At 38.4% G+C, this 18,627-nt stretch overlaps 1 long non-coding RNA gene across 1 annotated transcript in view; it reads left to right on the top strand.

The window, feature by feature from the left end:
- The window catches only part of LOC150080749 (uncharacterized), a 62,671-nt gene extending 45,100 nt beyond the window's left edge, over window positions 1–17,571 (top strand). The window contains exons 3-4 of the long non-coding RNA XR_016547398.1: window positions 7,204–7,328; window positions 17,053–17,571. This is a non-coding gene — a long non-coding RNA (uncharacterized LOC150080749). The remainder of the gene's footprint in view (window positions 1–7,203; window positions 7,329–17,052) is intronic.
- Window positions 17,572–18,627: the final 1,056 nt, after the last annotated feature.

Raw genomic sequence — 18,627 nt, 5'->3', positions numbered from 1 at the left:
ATCCTACAGATGTTCAGGATTGCGACTTTCTGGAGTTCCTTGTAGGTGTTCGCTGGGAGCTCTATTGCTGCTAGGTTGCTATGTAGGGTCTTTGGCACCATACTTGTGGTTGACACGATGATCGGGATGGTCGTTACTTGTTGCATATACCACATCTCTTTGATCTCCTGTTCGTGTACTTCCTGATTTTTTCCCCATTGGTTTTCTGCAGGTTGCCAATGTTGGGTACCGCTATGTCAATCAGATAGGTAGCTTTTCCTTCTTGTCCACAAGGGTTATGTCCGGTCTATTGTGCGGGATTGTCCTATCCGTTATTATGGCGCGGTCCCAGTACAGCTTGTGGGTTGGGGTCTCTAGTACTGCCTGGGGTCCGTACATGAATCCTTCAGTCTCGGGGAAGAGCGTCCCGCTCGTGAGCCATGTATTGGAAGCAATTTTATCTACGTGGTCTTGATGGAGATCAATGTAGTGTCTGCCATGGACTGTCTTTCTTTTCTGCCCATCTTTCTAGCTTCGTTTATGCCTCCTGGTGGGGAGACTCCTCGCTTAGGTTGAGTGAGGTATATCGCTTGTCGATCTTCCTTATGGCCTGGTAGAGTGCTGCTTTGTGTTACTGGAAGTTATTTTTCAGGTTAACTATCTCTGTCTTCTGTTGCTCAATGAGGTCTATCAGGCTCCTTCTTTCCGGGCAATTGTCAGTCTCTCCACGGCAGATTTCGGGTGGTGTTGATGGCTCTTTGGCACCATACCTGTGGTTGACACGATGATCGGGATGGTCGTTACTTGTTGCATATACCACATCTCCTTGATCTCCTGTCTTAGGTCGCAGGAGATCAAAGAGATGTGGTTGCAGGAGATCATGATATCCTCCAGCTCAGTGTTAGTCCAATCTATGACCCCGAAGGAGTATGTCAGCGCTGGGACTGCATAGGTGTTTATGGCTTTAACTGTGTTCCCTCCGTTCAGTTTTGCTTTCACCAAGCTTCTGAGTCTCTGACGGTATTTTTCAGTCAGTCAGGTCTTAATTTCCTTGTGCTGTAACTGCTGAGCCTGCATCATCTCCAAATATGTGTAGGCCTCTCCCTCTGCCATGGCTTCGATCTCTTTACCGGTCTGTAGCTGGTAGTTTCGGTTAACTAATTTTCCCTGGTGCAATCCGTGGGTCTTGTATTTGTCTAGACCAAATTCCATCCTAATATCATTGCTGAATTCTTCGGTGACTTAGAGTAGTTGCTGGAGGTGCTTCTCGGTTCCCGCGTAGAGCTTGATGTCATCGATGTACATCAAGTGGATGAGGGTGTACAGGTTCTTCCTTCCTTCTTTGAGGTTATATCCGCACTTGCTACTTTTGAGCATGGTGGATAACGGGTTAAATGCTAGACAGAACTATAATGTGTTCAGTACATCTCCCTGAAGGATTTCTCTCCTGATGGGGGATTAGCCTGGTTGTGATGTTTTCGACCTTAATGCTGGTACTCCATTTCGCCATCGTTTCTCCTAGGAAGTTTGTCATTATCGGATTGATTTTGTAGATGTTAAGCGCCTCTATTAGCCAGCTATAAGGCACGGAGTCGAAGGCCTTGCGGTAATCGATGTACGCTGTGTACATCTTGCGGCGCTTCTTGTAGGCTTGCTCCATAACCGCGGCATCTTGGGTTAATTGCTCCTTGCATCCTTTGCTTAGCCGCTTGCATCCTTTCTGCTGTTCGACCGTTATGTTCTGGCTCTCCAAGTGGTCTGAAATCGAATGTCTTCATCCAACGATTCTTTAAATTAAAGCCTGACCTCCTTCTACTTCTGTTTTACAAATGCCCCTTCTCCTCTCAGTTCCTGAAGGCTTGGAAGGTGGCCCTTCTTCGTCTCATCACCAAGCCTAACAAACCACTGACTGAATCCAGGTCCTTCTGGCCCATTGCCCTGCTGGCCAAACTTGGGAAAATCCTTGAGAGACTGATGTCCTACAGGGTCACAAACCTCCTACTATTAAAAGACTTGATATCCCCTTCACAGTATGGCTTCACCCCGGGTTGATCCAGTGAGGAGGCCCTTTCTGACCTAGTCCTTCATCTGGAGACTTTCCAGTCTAAATATGAACCGGCCATGTTCATCGACTTTGAGGGCGCCTTCGACAGAGTATGGTGGGAGAGTGCCCTTCAATGCCTCCGTCAAGCAGTTTGTCCGGCCAATCTATACAAGCTTTTTAGAAATTATTTTACTGAACGCACCATTATTGTCAAATCCAAACATCAACAGGTCTCCAGGCCTGTTCACAGGGGAGTGTCCCCAGGGTTCGGTCATTTGTAGGATAATTTGGAAAATTATCCTACAAAGTTTGCGCAGCAATGCATTTGAAAACACAAAAATAATAGCCTTCGCAGATGACCTCACCATCAATGGTGAGGTCATCCGAGTGACCATAACCGAGTGACTGCCATCCTCTTTTCATGTGTCTTCATTTCACATGTTAATATTAATTTTATATGTAAAATATGTAATTATACGTTTTATGTCCTAATATATGTTTTAAGTAATTTTTCCTGTATAAGTTATTTAATGTTAAACCCCTAGCATTGTCGCTGTTGTGGGTATTATTGCATCAGGCAATCATGTAACCAATCACTGCCTGCAATAAAGATACATAAATAAAATGTTTCAGGTCGGTCTCGCTCAGTAATTGAGATGAATGCCCAGGAAGATAGATATCCTCGAACATCTATCTTCCTGGGCAAGACTGCACAAACTCCATATTAATCCAGCAAAATCTAATATGATCATCTTTAAAACGAAGCTCGACATCAGAAGGGCCCCTCGGGTCAGGATCGATGGCACTCAGTTATCACTTGTCCTGCAAACTAAAGTCCTAGGAGTAGCTATAGACCACAAGTTGTCATTTCATCCCCACCTCCCACACTTGAGCGCAAAAGTCAAGAAATTCACCGCATCCATAGTTAGGATTTCGAGATGTGAGTGGGGACTGTCTCGCAGGACACTCCTCTTATACTATAAAGCTGTATTTTTGCCGATTGTAACTTACGCTGCCAGGGCCTGGTTTCACCGAGTGACTATTGTAAAATTGTGAGAGAAACTCCAATCAATACAAAGAAGTATGACTCTTGCCTCCGATCGGTTCTGTCACACTGTGTCCACGGCGGCTATTCAAGTCATCGCGGGGACAATCCTGCTGGATTTGGCTGTGATCTTCCGAGACCTCTGCTTTCGATTAAAGAAAAGAAACTTCCATATTTGACATAGAGCTGAACTTCGATAATGACATCAAGCGAGAAAAGACTAGATGTTATGATGAACTTATCAATCTGTGACAGACCAGATAGGACACTACCACTGGAGCAGGTAACCTTTGCAACGTCTAAAACCACCATCTCATAGTTTTCATGGAGTCTGGAAACTACATACATTGTTATCGACCACGGTTCCCTTAATGACAAGCTCCACCAGCTGAGATTGACCAATATAGATCTTTCCATCTGTGGCAACAAAGAAAAAAACTGGTTCCATATCCTTTTTCGAATATGATCTATATGAAGAACAACGTGAACAACTAAAGACAACTGTCTCTAGCTTTGCAACTGACCAACTGGGGCAACTCATCCAGTATCCTGAGAACCTCCCATCCTTCTAGAAGTTTGCCAAGGCTGCCTTTTCAAGGCGTTGTACCCTGCTGGCAGGGTACGACGCCTTGAAAAGCTCTGACTCTAGGGCTGTCCTTGGAGTTGGAGTAGCTCTTCTCTGCACTCCTTCCGAAAAATTTTTCACACCGGAAAATTTTTCGCACTGGCCTTACCGAGCCGGCCGCACATATAATATAATACATACATACATACAAGTGGTCTGATATCTTCCTGGTCATGCAGCTGGTCAATATCTTGTACATTGTTGAGAGGCAAATGATTGGGCTATATTTCGCTGGGTTTCTGTATCTTCGTCTTTAGGCTTCAGATATCTGATTCATTGAGTGAGAAACTTCTGGATTGTCTCTGGGTGCCTTATCATTCGGGTGAACTGCTCTGCCAGGTGCTTGTGCCAGGCGCGTATTATTATTATTCCCTGTTTTCAAACATATCTTCATCAACTTCCTCAGTAACAGCTACTTCTGCTCTTGAACAGTAAGCTTAATGCAGCAGTAGAAAACGACGTTTCAAAAATTTCTCACAAAAGAAACGTAATCGCTGAATCAACTAGATTCTCAAACCTTTTTTTGGAAAGCAATTTTACAACATTCGATTTTTTAGGAAATTTTGTAGAGAAAATCCATATCCTCATTTAACGTGTGAGGTCGTGCATCGTACTCTTGAAAACTGATCGATCAAAATTTTCTAATCCTGAAAGGACAAGGATGGCTATTATCTTAGCTATCTAAGAAGCTGTAAGTAAAGACAAATCTGCAACTTTGTTCTTAATGTACAGGGATCATCATATGTCGCGGAGTCCAATAAAATTGTTTGTTTGAGTATAAAAATTGTTTTATGAGTATATAACAAAAACCTCTTTAGAATTGTTTTTCTTTTTGTTCAGACAAGCAGTCTATGTTTAATACATCAAGAAATTAATGGTTAAAGGACTACGTCCTTTTTGGGACAATTCTGAAAAGGTCACCCCAGTGACACAATCCTTCGTTAAGTTTTTTTTGTTTCTATATTAGCCTATTTCTTCTTTTTAGCCCAATTCAGTATCTAGTGGTTCTAATCCACGTGAACTTGACATTCTGTTGTTTATGAAATCAGTGTATTTTTAACTTCCCAAGAAAAAGATCCAACTCTTAATAATACACTCGGAAAGTGTAGTACATAACCTCTGGCTTAGCATAAAATTGGGTTGTTGTTGTAGTAGTTTTAAGAGCATTAGCGCTGAGGCCGTATTGCTCCGTGTATACTGTCTGTAAATTGCGTGTGTTCTGTGGTCGAATTTTTGTTTGCTGGATGAAAAACCGGAGTTTTCGAAAGAAAAAACCACGCTACCCTCTCCTGAGACCGACTAACTAAGACACATTGTGAGAAAGGTCCATAAAAATTCCTCACATCATCGACGGGACTCGAACTCAGATATTTTCCATCCGGTGGGGGGAGGACGGCGATTCTACCAATGGTGCTATCCACAAGGGCATTAAAAATAGGACGAAACAGCCAAAAAAGTTATCAAATTATTTGTCTGAAAATAAACTGAAGATACGGGATGTCGAATGCCTGCGAAGTTTCTTTAGATTTTCCTTATTAAAAAAAAGGAAGAGTTCCTTTTGGTTTTTCATGATAAACTGTCTTAATCTACAGACATAGTCAACCTTTTCTATAAGGAGCTTTCACCAGATCGATTTGGTTACCATTATCAATAAAGCTTTATAGATCCTTCGCTGCCATCTTTCAAAAAATATTAATAAGTACTGCAATTTTCTCTTAAAGAGGTTATAATGGCTGTCGAATTTCCATTGGCACTCTTAATTCAAAATGTCTTCTTTCTCTTTCTATTGAGATCGAATATTTTCTTTTTGCAGCGGCGTTTACGTCACCAATATTTTATTTCTAACAGTTTGCATTATATTTAGGATGAACCGACAGTCGGTTTTTGTGGCAAATATTTGTCGTAATGGAAGTCCACAAAAGCACTGTCGGTGGTAATTCTTGTAAACTAATAGACTTTCGTAAAAACTTCGTAGGGCTAATCTGTTAATAACTCATGTAGCGTTTTTTCTATACAAGAGGAGTTTACCTCTAAGTCCTTTCACATCAATGCGCTCTTTATGCAAACATCAAAGACGTACAAAACTCACTGTCTGGTGTTGCTGTTTATTTAAGGCGTTATTATAGATTATAGATGTCATGAAGAAGCTATTATGAACATATTTATATTTCTACCTGCAGCCTTACGGAACGACAATTCCATGTCTGGTTGTAAACGTCCTGCCAAAAGAACTATTATACACTTGATGGCCAAAAAATTAGAAACCTTTATTCAATATCCAGTGGGGATATCCTTGCCCGTACTACAGCGGTACACGTGGCATGGATTCCGTTCGGTGTCTGAGGGAGTCTAACTCCAGATTCGACCATTCTTCCATCAGGATATTTGTCATCTGATGTACTGTGGTTGATAGAGAACTGCAAAGCCGAACTGCCCTTTCGAACATATCCCACACATTCTCAATTGGATTCAGAGCTGGAGAATTAGGCGGTCAGATGTTAGAAATCTTGGGAATGTTCCTTTAACTATTCAGATAGAAGTTTTGGACGGTGGATAGTTATACAGAATATACGGTGGATAGTCTTGAGAGAATCCATCTGGGTAAAAATGAACCATTGTAGGCTCAGTTAGTCAGATACGACAGAAAGTTATTCATTGGAAGTAACAGGACCTTCTAACTGTACGACCGGATCCATTCCGCTTGTACAGTTAGCAATCCAATCCAGTACCAACAGAACATACTTCGCATCCAGACTATCTCTGTCCACCACTCAAGAGCCTGGAGATGGTATCGTGATATGTTGCTACATGGCATTATGAGGCTCACGTCACATCCTGCCATTTGTGAAAAAAGTGTAAATCGAGACTCGGGGACCACATCATTTTTTTCTATTATTACAGAGTCCAGTCTTGGCATTGGCTTTCCTTAAAAATCGAAAGATTTTTAGGGAAAGAAGACACTTTGATATAAATACAAGACTTCCAAATTCCAGATTATTCAACTTCGCCGCATAGTTCGGCTGGAAATGGTTTCCCTTTGCCTAAATTGAATTTTTCAAACAGTTGCTGCACATTGGATTTTCTACTCTGACGCACAACTTGCTTTAAATTCCTGCGGTCCTTGGAGTACAGACTTTCTGTTGCATTCCCTCCTTTTAGAGCTGCATTCTCCTTTCTTTTTGAAAATCGGAAAGATTATCTGTCTTCCTAATGACTGGATCGACTAAGAAGCCCTAGGAAAGCGTACAGTATTTATCTGATACGAAGGAACTTGTGATCATATGATGGTACAACCTACTTTTGTATACTATACGCTTAATTAACTCTTGACACCTATTGCAAAAGGTTTCTAATTTTTTTGTCTGTGAAGCGTATAATCTTTATCGCGAATATTTTCTGACTCTTCTCTAAAAGCAGTTCCAGTTACAGCAAAACTCTTTGACTGATTTTTCAAAATAACTTTTAGTTATTTATGTCAGTAATTTTTTTGTAACTCATTTATTCAAACAGGATTCGGGCCATATTGGACAGCAAGCTTATGGATCTTCTTCGTATGGTTGCCATGGACACAATGAAACCTGAATTATCAGCTAAATAAATGTACTCACCAGAATATTTCTGCACTGTGTAATTTGGTAAGTTGAAAAGGGCTTCTCCTGTTTGCAGACATTTACTATGAAACTTATATTATTCAATAATAAGAAATAAACTATTATAATTATTAAATATAAATATTAAAATAAATTATTCAATAATAATAAATAAACTATTATATTAGAATCACCTGGAAAATCAATTTCAACTACCCATGTATGTAAATTGCATGAGTTCTCTGGTCGATTTGACCGTTTTTTTTGGACGAAAAACTCCAGTTTTTCCAGGAGAAAATTTTGCTATCTACTCCTGAGACCGACTAACTCAGCCACGGAGTGAAGAAAACCTAATTTCTTTTTGCAATGAAGGTGTCATTTAATTGTAGAGGTAGCGATCACGTCTCTGATTTTCCTAAACAGAAGAATGCAGCACCTCTTTTAGATTATATCGAGTTATTTGAACTGTTTATGATCCTTTTAAAATAAAATGAATTCTGTTTGTATAATCTTCTGGTGTTTCACGCTGATGGGAGGACCAGGATATGGTGAAAACAGTATTAATATAATCCATGGCTCCATCTTGCTAGATGTCAAAAATGCAGGCTGGTGGTGCGGTGTTTATTTTAATTGCAGATTATGGTAAATAACCTCGGTTACAGTGTGAAAAATTTCTTCAATAGTAAGCAAAAGGAATCAGTTAAACTTTAAATAACATAAGGGTTAATGTAATCGCATCATCTTATACGTAGCAAGCTACCCAAAGTAGGTACATGGCATCGTTTTAATTATATCTCATATTGTGAAGAGCTTCACAACGAGTTGCCATGATATTGCACTACCTCTAATAGGTAACGCTTCACCAATGGCGAAGACTATTATTACTTATTCTCGGCGGATACCACCACGCAGACGGCACCGTTTGCAAAAGGGTATGGGATAAAAACTGTGTTATCCACATCTCTGTTCCTATTAGACTTAGAACAATTAGGAGAAGAAGAAGAAGAAGAAGAAATGGCGTTGAAAGAAGAAAGGGCATTTACTCCTCACACTCACTCAACTCGTAACTCCCTCGAATAGGCAACGCTTCCTCATTAGAGAAGACAGTTGTTACCTATTTTCGGTAACTTGGGCAGTATCAAGCTTCCCCAGACAGCACCGTTTCGTGGGTGAGCAGGTACTCCGATGTTGTAATCGTGACAACTCAGATATAACTCAAGTATAACTCCACAATATGAGAGATGCATGATGGTGTGCAGTAATTTAGACTAAAAGAATTCTAGGGCAAACGCATGAAGCTACATGGGAGTTTACTGAAGTGCGGGTTAGTGCAATCGCATAATTTTTATACGTACCAAACTATGCTTTTAGTCTAAATTACTGCACACCATCAGGCATCTGTCATATTGTGGTGTTATATTTCATAACTGAGTTGTCACGATGGCAACATCAGGGTACCTGCCCACCCACCGAAGAGGAGCCAATAAGCCTTGAAACGGTGCGGTCTGGGTGGGAGAACATGAAGTCTCCATTATCGAAATCGAACTTCACTATCAGTTGAAATTACTATCGGTCTATGGTATTGTTTCTGGCATTTGTTGTTTACAAAAAGTGACTTCAAATCAAATTGTGGGGGTTATGTTTTCTTTCTTCCCCTTTTGTCACTTTATGTCTTATATCACCCTCCTTATACCTTAACTTTAATTGCAATTACCTTTACATGTATATATCTACATATATTTATTCTCTTTGGATGCTTAATTTATTCCCCTTCACTAATCCCCACTTTGCAATCTGACTTGGGTGCCTCACGGAAGACTTCAGGTTTGAAATGAGGTTCTATACTAGTGCTCTCCTCCTTCGGATTTGGTTGTGTGTTCAAAAATGACCAAACACAATTTTTCTCAAGTTATATACTCGTTTATTATACAAATTTACGTGAATGGAAATGATCAATGGTTAAGTACATATTGCAATTAAAAGGTATTAACCTTACCGAACAATTAATTAATTAATTTTTAAATTAATTAAAATCTGTTTATTTCCCAAGAAACCTTGGTGTCACCCCGGGACGGCTCTGTGCCAAAAGGGTGTGAATATTTACAGACTAGGGTGCGAGGAACACAATGTACAATAAACAAGAGTACATGCGTGCTCGACCCGAGACTTTTACAGGATTAAATATACAATAATATACAAAACATACAGTAATATACAAAATATATGATTGCATGAAGACAAAAAGTCTTTGTCATATACAAATAAGCAAGTATAAAAAAAAACCAAAAAAAAAACCAAGTCAGTCATGTCCAGGAGCAGGTGAGTATCATAGATTCATTATCTGGTAGCAGTTCTTGAGGATTTCCTTCCTGTAGAGCTTGTCTTCACAGAACCTATCAGGGTGCATCCTAAATTTATTGAAGATCCGAAGACAATTGGCTGGAAACATGTTCCTCAGGGAATCAATGTTTGACAGCGTAAGACGCAGAGGGAGACAGGAGTCGGGGTGCTCCCCTCTTGCCCTCCTCGGGCCAGAGATTTGCTTGTAGGATCGATCTGGAGATAGTTAGGGGGTGGCCTCAACCCTGTTCATCCATCTAAGCAACCAGTACTCTAAACTGAGATACTTCTGAAGGTATGAGGCAGGGGCAGATGACCAAATTTCTGAAGCATAGAAAGGAATCGGCGTAATACACCTCAGGATGTGCCGAACAAGCAGCGCTGGCTGATGCACACCAACGAGCTCTTGACGCACTGCCCAAAGACCCGCGTACGTCTTCTGCCTCATCCTGACAAAGTGAAGCTGAAATGTGAGCCCAACATCCCAGGTGAGGCCAAGGTCAGTATGAGAGGTCACGATTCGCACCGATTTGCCACTAACAAAGATTTGGATATCATTTTTTGACTTTATTCTTGGTTATTGTCAGTTGCGCTGATTTGGAAGGGCTCAGATGCAGCCCAATTGATGCAAGATAACTTTCCAAGCTCAATATCCGCCTAGAAGCTTGTTGATTGATATCATGAATCTGATGATTATGATCTGAGCTCACGTAGAACTTCAGATCGTCGGCATAAGAGACAAAGTTCGGATTCTGAGAAAGGAAAGGCTCCAAAACTGCTGCAAACAGGATAGCTGACAGTACACTTCCTTGCAGGATGCCTCTTGAGACGTCAATAGTTACTTGAAAGTCATTGTGGGTCACAGACAGGTGTCTAGGAAGTAAAATAGACTTCAAAATTTGAAGTAAGGTATCTGCCAGGCCGAAGTAGTGTTTCAGAATGGTAAACAGACCTGGGAGGTGTATTCTGTCATAAGCCGATTTTGTGTCGAAGAATATGATATCAATCTGTGATTTGTTGTTAAGGGTGCGCTGAATTCTGAAGAGGGTATCAAGAAGATTGGTAGTTGTCGATCTCCTTTGTAGAACGGTATGCAGGTACTCGGGCCTGTGTGCAAAGCAATGCTGGGCAATTGTTGGCTGAATTACTTTTTCAAAATTTTTGAAAAAGTAATTCAGCCAACAAGATGTGTAATTATCGTCTAGGTTAAACTATCTTCCTGTACATCACACTTCTCTATATCACAAGGCTGTTAACACTTCCATAATTTAATTGGCACTGACTTCTCTAAGTAACTCACCTTTATCTCTGCTGTATCAACATAGATTCCACATTCGAATCTTCCTACATCCAATACTCTTCTTCTAGTCACAATAATGATGATAAACTCTTCCTATTTAGACTTTATCTTAGTACAATAAAAATCATCTTTAATACTTACGTATATCTTATTTCTAACACTTATGCTGGCAACGATACCTCCGACCATCCATTACATCACATTCGGGACTTCATGTTTTGTAACATTCATCTTTATAATCCTTCCTAATTATCCCATCCAAAATTTGTTAATTTACATCCATTCATTTAAAGGCAATTTCACCTTATCTATGTTTTTCTCTTACCTTATTCTAATAGTCTACATTACGTATAGATTTCTGATTATACATATATGCTAAAATGTTCCCCTTAACTCCCCTATCCATTCTCTAGAGTCCTTTAAGTCATTAAGTAATATTTACGTTATCTGACCACTTACTTCTATTGGTGGATTAGATCTCTCCGCTAGGGCTTTCCGCTTCCTCTCTCAGGAAACTTGGGGTTTCCATCTCGTCCTGGGCAGGTTCGCCTCACCGTTACCTCACTATATTTTTTTTACTTGGACCTTTTAAAACTTAATCATCCCTTCCATATCTGGTTCTCCGTTAGACTTCTCTCGGGAACTATTTTCTGGGCCTTTCTCTCCAAGAAGGACACAACTCGACTCTCGGCTCTGCCTTTTCTCTTTCCGTGGCGGGCTGGCATTCTTTCCTTACTCGGCTCACATATCTTCACTACTGGCCGGATCCTGGACACAAGTGTAGTCTCTTACACGACAAAACTTAGGAGGTACAGCTTGCGATTATGTTGCCAGGAAATTCGATCACCCGATTACTGCCTTCCGATGCTGGACCAGGCTTTATTTCCCTGCTTGGCCCACTCATCTGCACACTGGCCATTATTACTGCCCTCCGATGCCGGACCAGGCTTTATTTCTCTTCTTGGCTCATTAATCTGCACACCACTTAACTGTTGCTTCCATCAATAAGTTTATAACACAACCACTCAACTGTTCTCTACCGCGGACAATTTATAGGACCTACTCACTCACTTCTTTCATCTTTAAACTTATCAAATTTTTCTTAACTGATTTATCTGTCTTAAAACTTTATCTAAACTTATTCCGCTAACTATTCCATCTTAACCTTGGTCAAAACTTACTCAACTGACTGACTGAACTTCTTTTTCTCGTGCGCTCTCCCTTTTTGTTCCCCGACATTTCGTACTGCCCCTCTTTGCTGACCCGCCTTAGCTCGGGACTTTAACCACTCTCTTCTCACTACTTAACATTACATCCCGTGTTATTTATTAGTATTAATTTCCCAATGCCGTCCCCTTTTTCGAGCGAGCCAACCTCACTTTTGGATATCAGCCCCTTTCCTTCCCAAACCGTAACTCTTTTGATGTTTACCGGCCACTTAATTTCCACTTCTTCTCTCCGTATCCCTTTTGATGTTAGACAGGAGAAGGGTTGCTCCCGAGCAACTCTTCTCCTGTCTTTCTACACAATGACCCCCACTGCTTAGTCCCGCTATCCTTGCTTGCTCTTTCGTTTTGATGGGCGTTGATACTTTATCTTTTGCTACAGTTTATTCTCACGTTATACCTGTCCCTACATTAAATTTAACCTTCTCTTAATTTAATCCCCTAGCGTGTGACCCACTATCTTTAACAACATTTGTGATTTGTAATGTTTCACCTCACCTTTCACTATACCAGAAGTTTCACTTTTAATTAATCTCTCATATATTTTTCTTTTTTGTCTTGTAAGACTTTATATCTTACAAAATTAAATGCGTAGATAGAAAGACATTACGTAGTTGTTCATAACGAATTAATTTGAAATATGAATAACCCATTTCCATGAGCTGTTTTATCAACGGAATTTGTTGTGCGTTAAGTTGAATCCCCCACATAGTAGAGTCGCTAATTATTAAGTAGTTCTGTTGTGTTTGGTCATCTCAGGTTGTGTGGGTGTGTGCTGGTGTGCTTGCATGCTCTCTATTGTGTGAATTATAAAAAATAACTTTAAAAAGTAAAAGCATTCTGGTTAGCAGAACAGAAATATCCAGAATATCGATTTTGGATGATCCTATCGTAAAAATGTTTTCTAAACAAATAAAGAACACCATTTACCGCATGTGGTCTCGGTCCACCTTGCTGGAAAAATATTTCTTGCATATTAACTTCCATGCCTTGGATTTGGAACAAAGCTGTCTTGAAGAATTTGTAGGTAACAGTCGGTATCCACTGTACCATCACGAAATATTGTTCCACTAGATGGAAAGCATAATACGCTCATTTTCTGGGTATAAGGTGTCTACTTGGGGATTTTAAGTGGCTTGAACATGCATATTCGCTTCATCTGTGAACCAAATATGACGAATAACCGCTGGATTTATGGTCCATTTGAGTAGTTTTTCTTCAAGAAAAACTACTCAAATGGACCATAAAAGTCGAGTCGCCATCTCTGTCTTCAACGGTCGTGGATTATTGTACCTGAACTTTATTGGAAATCATTTTTATGCGTTGTTGAGCAAGTTAAAGCGGAAGATGCCGCTGAAAGAGTCAATCTACTGGCTGATTTTTATAGGACTATGAGTAAAAGCTGCTTCCTGTACGCGGTCAATGTTTCTCGGTGCTCTCACATACTTTTCTTCCCACAGCTCATTTCTTTTAACCAATTGTTAATTGATGATTTATCTGGACATTCTTTGCTATAAAATCTTGACATTCGCAGTGTATCTCAGTAACGCTATCACTTAATAAAACGTTTTCATCCAAAACACGCAGAAATGTACGCCATTTTCTTGTTCTCTTAAGCGCTTAAAAAGAATTTACGCTCAACCTATCACGGCCACGTCATTAGTTCTATATGCTATTTGATACCAAATTGCATATTTTTAATTTTAAATAAATATGTGCAATTCAAACCATACCATGTGTTTGATACTCTGTATTATTACATTTATTATCAGCTGATAGAATTGATTTAACTCAGGCCGTTAATGTGGTTCATGTTGATATTTCCCATATAAACCGTGAGTCAATCTATAAGCCACCAAGTGTTGAATAAAATAACACTTTTTTCTCCCTAAAATTCGATTATTGGTGTCTTAAGCTATACAATCCCAGAATTACGGTACTCCAATGCACTCTGTTTGATTGTCGAATGAGTTTAGTGACTCAATTATCCCTTGCTAGTGTTTTTACTGTTGTTATGTGTTCGTATTGACCATGAACACAAAATCTTCAGGCTTTCTCTAAGCCACAATTCTTAAAATAGATGCTGGAAACCTCCAGTAGTCACGCAGACTATTTTGTAGGAATATTCTTGAGTCCCCTGGTTAATTAAAAAATGTTTTTCATAGATTCTATTTCGTCAGACGTCTTTCTAAATTATATTTTCTTACCGCTTTATAATGAAAAAAGACTTGATCTTAAAAAGCTCGACAGAAGAAACATAAAGCTATTTTTCGTTTACAAAGCATAGTTTTCAAGTTCCATATATTTTTTTGCATTATTGTTATGCTATAAATTAAAACAAACTATTTATATTAAAAATGAGAGTGAATCCATATACCCAAATTAAATTGAAGGGAAAATTCTCATTCACTTCATATCTTTATATTAATAAAATTTATTTATCGTCCTTTATATGGCTTGGTGAGAAATTAAAGGATATATGTCGTTGTTAGTGCATACTAATATTTCGTTACTTTTTAACAGATTCATTAGCAGTTGGTAAATTTTCTAAAAGTTGTTATAATGAACAAAATAATGTGAAGTGAAATATTTGATTGCATTAAGAAGATGGTCACTTTCAGGAGATGGTCCTACTGGGTCATCGCCAATTTCAGGATCTGATACCCCATCTTTACTTCCAGGTCCTATGGAGGTGGTCCTTTGGAGTCACGGAGTGTTTAATAATTAGACTAATTTCGGACACCATATTTCTAAATGGAACTGAAAGGCTGCTTGATGTTATGGCGCTCTAAGCGCATCAGCAACTTAGGCCATATTGTATATATGTCTGTAAATTGCGTGTGTTCTGTAATCGATTTGCTGTTCTGACTGAAAAAACCATGAAACCCTCACCTGAGGCCGACTAACTCAGCCATATTGTTAAAAAGGCCCACGAAAAATTCCTAGCGCTTCATTGACGAGATTCCAACTCAGATCTTTTCCACTCGGTGCGGGGAGGACAGTGATTATACCAACTGTGCTACCCACGAGGAGGAATCGAAACGATAAATACAAAAGTAACTCTTTGTACATGCAGGTATAACCTCATTAGCTACTGTGACCTTAATTTTAATAGAGAAGAAAAGTCAGTCAATATGCCACTTAATTGCAAACAATAGAAATAAAAACAATTCGCTAAAATCTAGTTTCGAGCCCGTCACCACCAAATACGGAGGATGCGGAGAGGTCAGGGAATGACCACCGCATATCCCGGAGCAATACGGCCTTAGTTGCTAATGCTCCTAAAAACCAAATAACGACAACAATAACAACCAAAATCTAGTATAATTTATTTAGTAATATTGACAACCCAAAAGGTCTTAAAAGCTGAACCAAACATTAAAATTGATAATAAATTTCATTTGATTCAACGAATTTCAATTGTCTTGATATTATTTTCTAGCGAGAAATCAGTTCCCACGAATCCAAAATATCTTCGTCAATGACAGCAACCGGCCCAGAATCTCCAAGTATATTTCAGGAGCAGACTATAACCGTAGAAAGTACTGCTAAATGTAATAAAATATTGATGTCAATACAATTCATATTTGTCATAATAAACCATACAACCTACGAACTGAAAACTTTGTATAACTCACTCGAAACCACTCCTCCTCGTCCGAGATCGACTCCATACAGTCTAGACTGATGACGAGTTCCTAGGAGTTTATGGTCACCGATGGAATCTGAGCCCAAATCTCTCGAAACGAATAACAAGTTGCTAAACACTATAGTCCCACGGAGAACCTTGTTTCTGCTTCTTATTATAAAGTAGTACAGCCGAAACCAGTATGAAATTAGAAAATATATTTATGCAAAAATAATAAAAATATATGGTGTTCATAACATGCATCAACAATCGATTTGTAATATCTCATTATAGCTGTAGTAAAAGAAATTTATAAACATTATAAAAAGAAATATTTATTTATTTATTAAAAATAAACGCACACACATGAACTCGAAACAATCGATCTAAGTCTAAGTCTAAAACAATAAGTCTACAATATTGAACACAGATAATGGTCGCAGGGCCTGATGACGTCCATACCTCAATGGCATAAAGTAACGATGAGTATAAAATGGTTTCGATGTAACGGACAATATTTTTCTGATCAATGAAGTGTATTGGTGTCTATTGCTGAACTACTGAACGTCGTAATGATATAACTCAATAAGAAGCAAGTGTAATTTATTTAAATCAAAGAATGCAATTATTTATGGTAAAGTATGCATTATAATGTACTGACGCACCATTACAATTGCAGTATGCATTGTATTCTGTTGTGGATTCTCCTTCCGGAATGAAAAACCAATTTCTGAGAGATAAAAACGCGCAGTCCTCGCTCGAGAGCTTCTAACCCAATCTTGTTATAAAAAAACACATACAATTTCCTCCTCTCTCGATGGAAAGAATTTCTTAATTTCGACCAGCGATGAGAATCGAATCCAGGCCTTTATCACACTATGCAATAAAATGCAACGAAGCTATCCATGCTACCTGCGAAGCTTTAGCATCGCAGAAGTGGATTCATCAATGAAGCAGCACACGACGTCCAAATAAACCGACTGCCATCTTTAAATATTCAAAGTTAACTTATAAGAGATGGTTATGATGAAGAATAAAAATTCTTTTTTTCGCTTTTCCTTTACCGAAAGTCTAACTCAAAATGCATCTCCTTAGATCCTGTTTTATTTTAGCTCAATACACGTTTAGCAATTCAGATCACTATACTTGAGAAACATCACTAAAAATTTCATCGGTTTTATCTAGAACAAACATAATAATTAAAATCAATTATTGTAACAATATTATATATTCATTTCTAACTACAATTTCAAACTTATTTTTATTTCTTTTTAGGTTAATCGTCGCACACCTTTTCTATCATCTGCAATTTTTTGAGAAAAAACTCAATTAAATGATTATCACAGACGTTAAGACAGTGGTAGGGCTGAATGGTCAACAGACATTGAGTTTTCTAATGAACCCCCACCAAATTTCTACAGGTAAAACGTTTAAAAGCAGCTGCCCTCAGATGAGAAGACTAAATGTCGGATCCCGGTCTCCAAATACAAAATAAACCATTAAGGTATTGTTTCGATTTTTTATCTATATCGCATTAAAATAGTACTTAACCTCATCACTAAATATTATCTAGTTTTAGTAGGATTTAGTCTTAATGAGACTGTAGAAAATGTATAATTTGGAGATTAATTTGCTTCAGGAGCATTAAGTATTTCGTCCGAGGAGTTGTTGATGGAGTTCGAGACCTTTTAAATTAAAGATCTTTTGGATCTTTTAATCCAAAGCGTAGCTGAGACCAGAGTCTTTCATTACCTCTTTAAATTGTGGTTACACAAATTCCCTCTTCCATCTTCATATCACCTCTTATTGTAAAGTTCTCCTGTAAACAAAGAAATCCTACATTGCATTTAACATAGGAATTTTACGGATTCATAACTTTACGAAATTTTCATTAAATGATAATTTATGTAGTATATCAAATGTTGTGTAATCCCATCATACGAAAGATACATAAGAGATGTACAAATAGTTTTCTCTTAGGTAGAAACAGTGCCTTGAAACTTAATTTACAAGAATAATGATTCAAATTCATCTGGACCACGGTTTAGAAAACAAAAAAGACCACCGCTCATTCATAGATAAAAATTGATTTATTTCCTTTAGCGGCTACAAATATAGAAATAATGATGGATCATTTGGATCATGTTTTTCAGTAGATTCCATTTTAATGTATGGCTTAAGCCGCTGACTTGATTTTATGCATATTCATTATTAGTAATCAAATGGACATAGAATTAAAATTATGAATCAAGGAACTTTCATATTTTTCATGGGTTCGTTGGAAAGTTCATCACGTTCAAAGTAACGTGAAAGTTCATCACGTTAATTATTATTATTATTTTTTTCTAGTTACAGGCAGATTTTCGTTGTGAGGCACACGATCTGTAAACTCGAATCTGAATACTCGAAAGTTTCACGTATACAATAAAGAGTTTTTCTTCTAATGGAATATTTGAGTGCTGGAGGGCTTCGTTTGAACATTGTATAAAACCCAGACATATCTGTTAAACAACAATTTAAGTTTGTTTAATAAACCTTTGTTTTAAGGTTTGTAGTCCGATTTTCTTGTTCTACACATGAGATTGAAAACGAGAACCTTTTAACCTGCATTCAGGTTTTTCCGTGCCAAATGCCATTGTGGAGAATCCAGATTTTAACTCTCGTATTTGAATTAACCTTTAATGAAAGGTCAAATATTCTTAAACGATGATAAAAGAGTTGTTTACTACACAAAAATTCCCATAAGTGGTTGGTGATAAAAAAATTCAAGTAATTTTCGTAATTAGCATTAAAAACCACAAGAATTAACTACTTTTATCTAAGAAATAAAATAAATGTCAAAAAGTGGTA

This window comes from Mastigoproctus giganteus, chromosome 9 (genome assembly GCF_048544385.1).
Source record: "Mastigoproctus giganteus isolate SK-2022 chromosome 9, ASM4854438v1, whole genome shotgun sequence".
NCBI lineage: Eukaryota > Metazoa > Arthropoda > Arachnida > Uropygi > Thelyphonidae > Mastigoproctus > Mastigoproctus giganteus.
This window is presented reverse-complemented; position numbering and strand designations above follow the sequence as displayed.